This window comes from Balaenoptera acutorostrata, chromosome 8, assembly GCF_949987535.1.
Source record: "Balaenoptera acutorostrata chromosome 8, mBalAcu1.1, whole genome shotgun sequence".
NCBI lineage: Eukaryota > Metazoa > Chordata > Mammalia > Artiodactyla > Balaenopteridae > Balaenoptera > Balaenoptera acutorostrata.
In genome coordinates this window covers 94,032,316-94,044,534 of record NC_080071.1, presented here as the reverse complement: position 1 = coordinate 94,044,534, position 12,219 = coordinate 94,032,316, and the positions used below count along the sequence as shown (strand labels likewise).

General features: G+C 47.0%; 1 protein-coding gene across 2 annotated transcripts in view; it reads left to right on the top strand.

Annotated features, from left to right (window-relative positions):
• Positions 1-12,219, top strand: part of ANKMY1 (ankyrin repeat and MYND domain containing 1) — a 30,759-nt gene that overhangs the window by 5,238 nt on the left and 13,302 nt on the right. The window contains exon 3 of one of the 2 annotated variants that reach the window (XR_003623643.2): positions 7,416-8,965. The exons of the other annotated variant lie outside the window; for it this stretch is intronic. The gene's annotated coding sequence lies outside the window, so the exon portion shown is untranslated. The remainder of the gene's footprint in view (positions 1-7,415; positions 8,966-12,219) is intronic. 2 annotated transcript variants of the gene reach the window in all.

Below are 12,219 nucleotides of genomic sequence, written 5' to 3'. Positions count from 1 at the left end.
TTGATCTATACATCTTAGAAGACAAAGGAATTCTAAAAAGGATAAATACAGAGAGATCCACAAACAGACACATTATAGTAAAATTGCAGAAATCCAGGGCCCATGAGAAAATCTTGGGAGCAAGAAGAGAAAAATGACTCATTACATACGAGAGGACCCCATGAGATTAATTGTTGACTTAGAGGCTGGAAGATAGTGGGATGACATTCAAAGTGCTAAAAAAAAAAAAAAAAAAAAAAAAAAAATTCAACCAAAATTCTTAAATCCAGCAAAACTATCTTTTAAAAATGATGGCAAAATAAAAACATTCCCAGTTAAACAAAAGCTGAGAGAATTTATTGCTAGCAGACTTGCCTTAAAAGAGATTCTAAAGGAAGATCTTCAGGTTGAAAGCAGCCAACTGAGAATCCTATGTCCAGAAAAGGTAACTTTCAAAGATGAAGATGAAATAAAGGCATTCCCAGGTAAACAAAACCTGCTAGTAGTCTGGCCTTACAAGAAATACTAAAGGTGTTCTGAAAGCAAGTGATCAGGTGAAAATTTCTGTTTACATGAACACAGAGCACCAGCAAGGGTTATTATAAAAGACAATATAAATAATATTTCTTGCCTTTCCTTATCTTATTGAAATAGCAATTATATAAAACAATAGGTATATAGTTTCCACTTCTGGCATGACAGCATGAGGTGGTCCACAGACCCACTTCCAAGCAAGACTGTTGAAAATTATGATAATTTAAAAATCCAACCATTTAAAGTCTTGGTAAATGGTCTAAAGATCATAGAGCATAACATTTATTGAAGAAAATCAAATTTGGTAAGAACGGAGAATCTGTGGTATTCAGATCTCCCTTTCCCCTCAGCTCTGAATATAAGGGCTGTCTTTCTGGGAAGGGTAGATGTCAGCAATTCTCATCCTGTCCCCAGCCACCTGACTTTGGTATGTCCAGGGAGTGGGGCTTCATTTTTATGCTCAGCCCCCAATTTATGGGACAGAGGCTCAACCTTCAATGTGGTACCACTGAGAATACTGGGGCTCTGATCGCTCTTGCCCCAGCTAGTAAGGCAGAGATTTCATGCTGGGAGAGGCAAGCTCAGAAGACCGGAGGCTGTCATCCCCGACCTCCACTGACTGCTCAGGTCCTAAAGTGGGAGTGTCACTAAGAGGAAAGTGTGCCGTTGTCCCCACCATTGTCCCCAGCACAGCGCCAGAGCCATGGCTCAGAGATCTACCCAGGGGAGAAGCACACCATAAAACAGAGAGCACTGAACCTCACCTCAGAGGAAATTACCTCATTGGCAATAGAGCATGGAGACATTCAAGCCTAATGGTACTCTCAGAATCAATGGAGGTTGTGGCAAAGGCAGTTGTTAAGGAGACTGTAGATTCATTAGAGATAAAGGCTAAACTGTAATCTGGCTGGTTGCCAAAGAAACCAGGAAAGAGGCAGCTGGGAGGAGCCCTCCTGTGGTCAGAGCAAATCTCAAATACTGACCTTGGGAACTGTGCCTTCAATGAGCCCTAGTTTGATTGAACCAGTCTGTGAAGCAGTTTATGCCCAAGAGCACTGTTGAAAACAGTAGAAGAATCAGTCAGCAGTTAATGGAATTAAGCATCTGGGTGTGCTCCAGGAAGGAGACAGAGCCCTGCCCAAACCACAGTCAGTCCTGGGTGACTGTGGGCATACCCACGCAGCTGCACCTTGTGTGGAGCAGCATCAGAAGCTTCACGCTGCAGGGAGGATGTAGACATCACAGCGTTAACCCAGCTGGCCACTGAGCAGATAACAGTAACCAGCCCCAGAGAGGGAGAATGATGATGAGAAATGAGCAGGTCCCTGGAGAAAAGCGGGCACCACCAAGCACATCGATATATGCATAACTGGAGTACCAGAAGCAGCGATGGGAGAGACAGGAGCAGGAAAAGTAGTCAAAGATATGATGGATGAAAACATCTCAAATTTATTGAAAAACGTCAATCTATATATCCAAGAAGCTTAATGAACTCCCAATAGGATAAACACAAAGAGACCCACAAACAGCTGACAGCTAAATGAGTCATAACTTACAAGGGAAATGCTGACAATTAAATGATTTATCACTTACAAGGGAACCCCAATAAAATTAGCAGTTGGCCTATCATCAGAAGCAATGGAGGCCAGAAGGCAGTGGGATGTTATAGTCCGAGTGCTCAAAGAGATAAACTTCAACCAAGAATCCTATATCCAGCAAAGCTAACTTAAAAAATGAAGGTGAAATAAAGGCATTCCCAGAAAGACAAAACTCAAGAATTTGTTACTAGTAGTCCTGCTTCACAGGAAATATTAAAGCAAGTGACTCCAGATGGAAATCAAATCCACATGAACAAAGAGCACTGACAAAAGTCACTGTAAAAATGAATGTGTATTTTTCTTAACAGATTTAAAAAGCAATTTGCATATTAATTTATATATAAGCAATTTATATAAAAATTAGTATAAGTATATATGTATGAATTTCATTTATATATAATGTGTGCATATATATTAATATATATTTATAGATGTGTGTGTATTACTGAGCCCATAACATATGGAAATGCAATATATTTGCCAATAACAATACAAAGGAGGTGGGTAGGAGGAAAGATGTATTGTAGTAAGAAATGACTCCAGATGGCAGCTCAAATTGAGAAGGAGAAATAGAAAGACCCAGAAATGATAAATAACAAGTTTAATATAGCAAAAGCTATAAATACATGCTTTTTTCAGCTTCTTTAGTGTACACAAAATTATATAACTAATCATAACACTGTAATATTGGGTTTGTAACACTTACAGATGTAATATGTACGACAATAATGTCACAAAAAGGGAGGAAAGAGGCCAGAGCTATATAGGAGTTACTCTTTTATATCTCACTGGGATTAACTTAATATGGATCTGAAGCTGATTTTGATAAGATTCATATGGTAAACCCTAAAGCAACCACTAAGGAAATAACAAAAGTATAGTTTGAAATTAATGAAGAAAGTAAAAGTTACATTAAAAAGTATTCACTTAATGCAAAAAAGTTAATAAAGGAGGAGTAGAGGAACAAAAATATTATGAGACACATAGAAAACAAAATGTAAAATGGCAAATGCAAATTCAACCATATCAATAATAACAAGTGTGACTGGACTAAATAATCCAGTCCAGAGGCAGAAACTGTCAGACTGAATAAAAATAAAAAAGGCTCATCTATATGCTGTCTACAGGAGACATATTTTGGAGTCAACAATAAAAACAGATTGAAAGTAACAGGATAAAAAATCATATATCATGAAAATAACCACAAGAAAGCTGGAATGGCTATACTAATATTAGGAAAAAATGGACTTTAAAACAAAAAAAAATATTACTGATGATAAAGAGGGACATTTAAAAATGATAAAAGTCAATTAATCAGCAAGATAAAATAATTATAAACCTATATGCACCTAATGGCAGACACCCAGATACACGAAGCAAAATCAGACAGAAATGAAGGGAGATACAGATAATCCAACAATAAAATAGTTGGAGATGTCAATCCCCCACTTTCAATAGTTGATGGAAAAACTGGGCACAACATCATAAGGAAACAGAAGATTGAACAATACTATTAAACTATGAGACCCAACATATTTATGGAACATTCTACCTACCCAACAACAGAATATGTATTGTTCTCAAGTGCACTTGGGACATTGTTCAGGACAGATGATATGCTAGGTCATAAACCCACAAAACTCTTAATAAATTTGTAGGGATAGAAATAATACAAATTATGTACTCTGGAATGAAATTAGAAATGAATAACAGAAAGAAGTTTGGGGAAATAACATAAAACACACTCCTAAATAACCAGGGGGTCAAAGAAGAAATCAAAAGGGAAATTAGAAAATGCTTTGATATGAATGCAAAAGAAGACACAACATACCAAAACTTATGGAATGCAGCTAAAGCAGTGATTTTAGGGAAGTTTATAGCTGTAAATGCCTATATTAAAAAGAACAAAATTATCTCAATCAGTAACCTAACCTTCCTGCTTAAAACATTGGTGGAAGAATAGCACACTAACCTAAAGTAAGCTAGTTAGCTAGCCAGATAAATGTGTGTCTGTTAGAGCAAACATTAATGAAGTAGAGAACAGAAAAACATCAGAAAAATCAATAAATCCAAAAGGTGGTTCATTGAAAAAAATCAGCAAAACTGACATATCTGGCTGCACTGACCAGGAAAAAGTGAAGACCCAATTTACTAAAATCAGAAGTAAAAGAGGGGACATTACTACCAAACTTATAAAAATGAAAAGGATTATGAGAGAATACTATGAACAATTTTATGACAAAAATTGGATCACTGAGATGAAATGGACAAATTGCTGAAAACACATGATCTACCACAACTGATTAAAGAGGAAATAAAAAATCTGCACAGACTTATAACAACTAAAAAGATTGAATAAGTAATAAAAAACCTCCCAACAAAGAAAAGCCCAGGCACAGATGGCTGGTAAATTATACCAAACATTTAAAGCAGAATTAACACCAATCCTTTTCAAATTCTTTCAAAAATTAAAGGGAACACTTCCTAACTTATTTTATGAAGCCAGCATTACTCTGATTCCAAAGCCAGACAGTGACATTATGAGAAAACTACAGGCAAATATCCTTTATGAATATAAATGCAAAAAGCTTCAACAAAATACTAGCAAACCAAATTCAGCATCATGTCAAAAGAACTATTGAATATCTGACATGACCAAGTGGGATTTACTCCAGAAATGCAAGGGTGGTTAAACCACAAAATAATAAATGTAATACACTACATTATTAGAAATGAAAGAAAAAACTATTTCAATTGACGTTGAAAAAACATTTGATGTAAAAAATCCAACAGCCTTTCATGATAAAAACACACAACAAAGAATAGAAGGGCCTTTCCTTAACCCAATAAGGGGCACCTGCAAAAAACCCCATAGTTAACATCAAACTCAATGATGAAAGACTAGATACTTTCTCCCTAAGATCAGGAAGAAGACAAGAATGTCTTCTCTCACCATTTCTATATAATTTTGTATTGGAGTTGTTAGCCAGTGTAATTAGGCAAGAAAAATAAATAAAAGGCATTCAGGTTGGAAAGGAAAAAGTTAAACTCTGTTTGCAGATATCATCTTACAGATTGAAAATCTTAGGAAACCACTTTTAAAACTAACAAACTAGGGCTTCCCTGGTGGTGCAGTGGTTGGGAGTCTGCCTGCCAATGCGGGGGACACGGGTTCGAGCCCTGGTCTGGGAAGATCCCACATGCCGCGGAGCGACTGGGCCCGTGAGCCGCAACTACTGAGCCTGCGTGTCTGGAGCCTGTGCTCCGCAACAAGAGAGGCCGCGACAGTGAGAGGCCCGCGCACCGCGATGAAGAGTGGCCCCCGCTTGCCGCAACTGGAGAAAGCCCTCGCACAGAAACGAAGACCCAACACAGCCAAAAATAAATAAATAAATAAATAAATAATAATAAAACTAACAAACTAGTATTAAACTATTTTGACTACGTATAAAAATAGTAATATTAATCTAAAAATAAAACTACTACACTATTAAAACTAATAAATACATTCAGTAAGATTGCAGGATATGAGATCAACATACAAAAATCAATAGTATTTCTATACAGTTGCAGTGAACAAACCAAAAGTGAAATTTAAAAAACAATTCCATTTACAATGGCATCAATAAGAATAAAATACTTATGAATACATTTAACAAAAACAGTGTAAAATTTATACTCTGAAAACCACAAAACATTGTTGAAGAAATTAGAGGAGGCCTCAATAAATGGAAAGACATCTCCCTATCAGAATCCCAACTGACTTCTTTGTACAAATTGAGAAAATGATTTTAAAGTTAATATGGAATTGCAGGGGTCCCAGAATAGCCATAACCATCTTGAAAAAGAACAAAGCTGAAGGACTCTGACTTTCCAATTTCAAACTTACTGCAAAACAACAGTAATCAAGATAGCATGATACTGGCCTAAAGATAGACATATAGAAACAATGGAGTAGAATAGATCCCAGAAATAAACCCATGTGTCTATGTCAACCGATTTTCAACAACAGTGCCAAGACTTTTTAATGAGAGTAAGAACAGTCTTTTCAACAAACGGTGCTGGGACTACTGGTGATCCACACACAAAAGAGTGAAATTTGACCCGACCTCACACCACATACAAAAATTAATTCAATTTGGATTGAAGAGCTAAATGTAAGAGCTTAAACTATAAAACTTTGAGAAGAAAATACAGGGATGAATCTTCATATCCTTGGATTTGGCAATGGATTCCTAGATATAAGCAAGGAAAGAAAAAAATAAATCAAAATTAAAAACTTTTGTGCTTTAAAGTATACTATGAAGAAAACGAAACATAACCCATAGTATGGGAGATGTTTTGAAAATCATATATCTCATAAGGGACTTGTATGTAGTTAGGATAAATTTTAAAACCTTACAACTTAATAATAAAGACAAACCAAATTAAGAAATGGGCAAAGAGTATGAATAGAAATTTCTACTAAGAAAGATACACAAATGGCGAACAAACACATGAAAAGATGTGCAATATCATTAGCCATTAGGGAGATAAGAGATATCACTTCACAATCACTAGGATGGCTATAGTCGAAGTCAATAATAAGTGTTGGTGAGGATGTGGAGACGGTGGAACCCTCGTGCGCTGCTGGTGGGAATGCAAAATTGTGCAGCTGCTGTGGAGAACAGTTGACAGTTCCTCTAATGTTAAACATCAAATTACCATACGACCCAGCAATTCCACTCCTAGGTATATACTCAAGAGACATGAAAACATATGTCCACACGGAGATTTATAGCAGCATGATTCATAAAAGCCAAAGAATAGAAACAACCCAAGTATCCATCAGTTGACGAATGGATAAACGAATTGTGGTCTACCATACAATGGAATATTATTCATCCATAAAAAGGAATGTAGTACTGAAACATGCTACAACATGGATGAACCTTGAAAACGTTATAGTAAGCAAAATAGTCTTGAAAGACCATATATTATATGATTCCATTTATATGAAATGTCCAGACAGGAAAATACACAGAGACAAAGTAGATGAGTGGTTGCTTAGAGATGGAGGGGTAGGGGAATCGGGGCATGAAGGCTGTCGGGCTGGAACCGTTTTGGAGGATGAAAGTGTTCTAAAATGGATTGTGGTGATGGTTGCACAGCTGTGAATGTACTAAAAGCCATTGGATTGTGCACATTTAAATGGGTGTATCGGATGGAATATGAATTAGGTCTCAACAAAGCTGTTCACAAAAGAGTCCCAGCACTCTAACAAACAGACATGCCCTCTTGTCCTTTCCCTGTTTCCTTTTAAAGAGGTGATTTGTGACACCGAGATGCCATCAGATCCACTTTGAAGTTCTGCTTTATCGTCAGCCCTCCCAGAAGCATCGCCCTGGTACCATGTGGTCTTCAGGACGGTGGCTTTGGCCCTGCACACTTCGTCACTCAGCTGGCTTCCTGACCCACGTCCTAGTCCCCAGAGCAGCGTGGGAAGTGGCTCTGGGTGCTGGTGGGCACGGCGGTTGAGGGGGGATGAGGGGCTCCCACCTTCTCTACTCTTCTCTACTCGCCAGCAGGTGTTTCTTTGTGAAGTTCCTGCATCTTCAGGGGTGCTGGCGAAGCGGAGGATAGGTGACCTTCCTTGGGAGGACTGCGTGTTGTTTAAGGACAGGAAGGTGGAGGGACGTGGTTGAGCCGCAGGTGATTATTGTCGGGGGCTCGCTGCCCTCCTGTCCCCCAGCCCGCTGTGCATCCTGCCACCAGTGGCCAGAGAGCAGAGCCAAGAGTCTCCCCTCCAGAGAGGGGTGTGAGCCGGGCCAGGCCAGAGAGAACCTGGCGCTGCCCGGTGGTCTTTCAAGGCGTGGTGAGGGGACACAGAGCCGGGGCCGGTGGCCAGGAGGCCGCAGATCCTAGGGCAAGGATGCCGGGGCAGAGGGGCGCCGCCAGCACCGAGCCCCGCTCTGCGCCCTCAGACCTGCTCGGGGGCTGTCCAAGGCTTGGGGCGCCTGCCTGCTTGCCGCACAGCCAGGGGTGGGCCCACCACAGGAGGGTGGTCGAGGTGGGCAGCTCAGAGCCCCCTCCGCAGGTGGCGTCACACGTGACCAGGAGGGCCCTCGGGGGCTAACGTGGTCTCCCGGTGCAGCGGAGCTGGCCCCCTGTCGCCGGCTGAAGCGGAAGGGCACCGGCCTGCCCGAGGGGCTGGACTTGGACGAGCAGGGGCAGTGAGTGGCCGAGGGTGGCGGTGGGCTGGGCGTGCTGCCAGGCCGGCCCCGACCCCCGCTGCCCCGGACAGCGCGGCTCTTGAGAGGCCTGGCCCTGCTGCGGGCGGTGGGCGTCCTGGACGGCGCCCGCCCACTAAACCCTGGTGGACGGGGGTGGGCTGGGCGCGAGGAAGGCACACCCACCGGGCTCACCGTCCTCCTGACGCAGGCGTGCCAGGCCCACTCCCGAGGCGCGCCCGCTAGGAGGCTGCTCCCCCCACTGCAGACTTCCCGCCACTCCCACGCCGTGCTGCGGGTCCCCTAATGGTGTGGTGTCGTCTCCTGCCCAGTCGGGCCGGCCAGCACCCGGACGGCTTCCAGGGCACGGGCCTTGTTTCCTGTTCCCAGTAGCACCGCACTGGACACAGGGCAGGCCCCGGGGCTCTGGGCCTCGGGCACAGGTGACGGGTGCCTCCCGACGGCCCACGTGGCTCCCCGGCAGGACTCCCTTCTTCAAGCTCTGCTACAAGTGTGGCCACTCCATGGGGGTGCGCCTCACGCCCTGCACCCGCTGCTACGGGATCCTGACCTGCAGCGCATACTGCGAGACCAAAGCCTGGAGCGACTTCCACAGGAGGGACTGCCACTCACTGATGGCCATCGGTGAGTCCGGGCGCCGGGCCGGGCTGCTCCTGGGACACAGGCACCGGCCTGCAGGGTGGCCGGGCAAGCATCCCCCATCGTCCTCTGAAATTGCTCAAATTCAAGCCACTTTGCAGAATTCCCAGATGGATCTGTGTGGGGACAGGGAGGCCACTGTCCCCGTGTAAGGTGGCAACGCCACGCATAGTGTGCCCGTGGCTCCCTGGAGGTGTGACGTGACACTGGGGGCTCCGCTGGACACCTGGGGGCTCTGCTGACACCGGACGGCCCTGGTAGACAATGGCTCCCCCAGACCACAGGGCACTTGGCCTTGGGGCTGCTTCTGGAAGTTTCCTCCTAGCCCGCTTTCCCGTGTGTCTGTTGCAGCAGGAGTCTGCTTCTAGAAGCACCCTCCTCTCCCACCCTCCCCACCCCCATCTGGTGGGCCGCGAGGAGAGCTGAGGGTGCGTGGGTGGTGACTCTCCCCGGCCCTGTGCTCCCGGTGAGGCCGGTGGTGAGCAGGGCTGTGTGCAGAACCTGGGACGTGGCCGGGCGGCCCGGGCCTGTTGGGGGCCAGGGAGAGGGGCAGGCGATGTCTGCTCTTTCTCAGAACCTGTCCTCGGTTCCACCGGAGAGGCTGGGCTGAACCCTGCCCTCGGGCCTGTGCCCCCGAAGCTCTGACAGCCAGTGTCACCTCCGTTTCCCCCCTGTGTAGTGGGTCTTTTGATAACAGGCCCCTGTGGGATGCACCCTGGATCTGCTCACAGCACCGGGGGCTGGGTCCTCTTTGAGAAGCGATCACAGTGCAAGGGAGTCCTTGCCGTGTAACCCACACACGTGCGCGCACGGAGCACGGCACGCCTGTGCAGCCCTCGCCCCACGTCGGGCTCTGGTCACCTGGCGCTGCGGCGGGGAGCGGAGTACCGTGCTGGGAGCAGCAGCGCCGGCCCTCGAGGGCGTGTGGGCCCCCGGGGGACGGCCCAGGCCCCTCACCTTCTCCTCCTCCTGCCAGTTCCTGGTGCAGGGCCCACCGGAAGGGCGAGGGCTGGAGGGTGGAAGGATCTCAGTAGCGGAGCCGCGCTTGGTGCCCAGGCTGCGGGGGCCGGGCTGCCTGTTCTCACCTGCTAGCAGCTGCACCTTGGGGTCGCTTCTGGGCTCCTGGCCCCAAGGAATCGAGGGCGGGGGGTCTGCGCCTGCAGTGCTGTGCGTAGCAAGGTCTCCCTCCTGACCCCCAGTAAAGCGGCCCCCGTGGGGCTGTTTTTAACCCTCTCTGCCCCTACCCAGGCCAGGGGCTCCACGTCCGTGCTGGCGGTCTCACTGGGCCCCGTGGGCCTGCACCGTCTGTCAGGAGAGGAGGAGGGCCGGAGGGTGCGGCTGGAGCGCGCTCTAGAGATCACCGCCGGGATGGGGGACCCACAGCCCTGCTCTCCATCCGGGCTCAGAAGGGACGGGCTGGGTGTCTCACGTTTCTGCCCACGGGCTCCAGGCTGTCCGCTGGTGTCCAGCGCATTCATTTCTTCCACGTGCGTTTACTGAGTGTCTGCTTTGCCAGGGGTGTTCTAGGGGGGCTGCTGGATGTGGACTGAGACGGAGGAGGAACTAGAGGGTGACCGTGAGCCAGGAGCACAGCGTGAGGAGGGTGGGCCCCTGGGTGGTGTGTCTGCTCTCGTGGAGGGGATGGGGGGAAGGGAGTGGTGAGGAGTGAGGGCAAGAAGGTGGTGGTGCTTCCAGGGAGGAGGTGGCAGAAGGGGGGCTTGCTGCTGAGAGCAGAACCTCGGGGAGAGGGGCGGGGCGGGGCGCGGCAGTTGGCAGGGAGTTGGGGTTGGAGCCCAGCAGGTGAGGTCCCCAACCAGGCAGGCTTTTTGCTGGTCAAGGCGGCACCTGCAGCCATGGGGGTTTTGCTTGACTTCCATAGCCTCTTGTTGGAGACGGGGCTCCCTATGTGGGAAGTTTGCTGGGGGCCACCCCGACCGATGCTCCTGTAAGGGGAGAGGAAGGCCTGTGGGCAGAGTGAGAAACGACCTTGTGTGTTGCTATGGAGCTGGGCTGGCTTTTCAGAGGGGCTCTCCATGGAGGCTGGGGGCTGGGCCTTTGTAGCAGCCTCGGCTAGTTGTGGCTGCAGGCCCCCCGGGGGGACACGTAACATGGCAGTGGAGGGCCTTCCTGGGGAGGGGGGAGGGGTGGGGGTGTGGCCGCCTCCCACTGCATCTGCCAGAAGGAAAACGTCCTAACAAGGACTCGTAGAAAAGTTAGAGAATATGGATACACAAAAGTAAGAAATAGTGAATGACGATTATCCTGACACCCGGAAATTACCATGGCTGGCACTGTGGTGTGTGTCCTTCCGATTTCATCTATGTGTCTACAGACACCACACACACAACACACGTGCACACAGCACAGACGCACATGCGTATCTAAAGTGGGAGCACGGTCGTGTTCTAAACTAGGCCACGAACATCTCTCTATGCTACTAAATACTTACCTGCAACATCATTTTCCCCAAATGAAAATAGTTTGTTTCATTCTGGTTATGCAAGATGAAATCAGCGTAAAGCATCCTAGCCTACTCAAGTATAACTATCCTGAACATGTTTAGATTTTCATCTGTGCACGCATGCATACATGCGTGTATGTCCTCAAGCACCCCATGCACACATGTGCTTTTTCATGCACTCCGTCCGTTTACGTTAATTAAAACAAAGGTTAACTTTGCGACCTTAACCTGCCTTTCCAGAGCACCGCGCGGTCCTGTCACTTCCACGCAGGAACCCGAGCATGTCTGCCCGATGCCCCTGTGAAGGGCGTTTGGGTTCACCGTTCACCTGTGAGAGGGTGCGGCACACACACCGTTGGCCTATCTTTCCCTTTGTCTAAATTCACAGACGTTAACTCTTCACACCTTTAGTTTTGCATTCGTGACTCGCCCTCTGGGAGGTCACTGCACGTGTCCCCACACCGCACCATCAGTCACGGGCTCTGGCACTGTCGCCCTGTCCGGTCCCCTGGGGAAGGCTTGTACCAGTGTGAGCACACTTCCACGCTTCCGATTCAACATTTGTCTTTCCTCTTGCCCTGCTTTCACTGGAGAGCTTTGCTCTCCCCGACTTGTGAGGACTCTTCCTAAAGCACATCCCCTCTCCTTCTCCTGTGGAAAGGGCCTTCTCCCAGTTGAACTTGGCCACGTGGAATTTTCTACTCTCTTGTTCACTCCGTCTGTTCTGTCCTTCAGGGTCCGGTTTGCTGGTCTGCTTAGGGAGCAACCCTGGACAAGA